This window comes from Nannospalax galili, unplaced genomic scaffold, assembly GCF_000622305.1.
Source record: "Nannospalax galili isolate Female #2095 unplaced genomic scaffold, S.galili_v1.0 scaffold2924, whole genome shotgun sequence".
NCBI lineage: Eukaryota > Metazoa > Chordata > Mammalia > Rodentia > Spalacidae > Nannospalax > Nannospalax galili.
Window position 1 is genome coordinate 35,122 of NW_008351087.1, and position 799 is coordinate 35,920.

The following is a 799-nucleotide window of genomic DNA, read 5'->3' on the forward strand; positions in this document are numbered from 1 at the left end:
CTGCCGTGATCACTGCACTGGCCCGGCTGGAGTTGTCAATTCACAGGCTCTGAGCATGTCTGGTCGTGGCAAGCTCTCTCCAATCCTAGAGCAGACCAGGATTCTGCCAGAGTCCTCGATCTGGTCTCAAACAGAATTTTGGCCTGGCTTTGGGCAGAATTTCGGTCTCTCTGGCGATATGTCGGGATGAGGCTCACAGAGTCAGCGTTTCATGTAGCCAAGCATCAATGAAGTCCTTGAGCTGTCAGTTTTTGTATGTTTCTTTTTTGGCTGGAGTCCTTCTGACTTACGTCAGTAACTTGAGCTGTTTCTTGAGATATGGCTTCTCCCATTGATTACTTATCTATCACACACAGGCATTCAAGCTACTCAGTTTCGACTCTCAAATCCACCCTTCTGCTCCACACAGTTTTTCCTGTGTGAAGTGATAAGTGAGCCTGAGAAGCTAAGAAGTTCCTAGTTTCTAGTTTCATTTCAAAGTCACTCTTAATATCCATCTTAACTTATTCCTAATTTCCTAATACATTCAGTACATTAAACAAAGCTCAGAAAATTCCTCCTGACTTACTGGGATTACTTTAGGGCATCACCATAATTGGCTTAAATAAGTTTCAAATCTTTTTTATAACTATAGAGAATTTAGGGGGTAGTATACAAAGTTCCATGTGTCCACTGCCTAGATATTGTTAATGTGAACACTTTATACCAATGTACATTAGTCAAAGTCAATGTTAACATTTGGACATTATTGTTCAGAGACAGAGCAATATTCAAATTCTACCTATAGCTTGAAAAATAC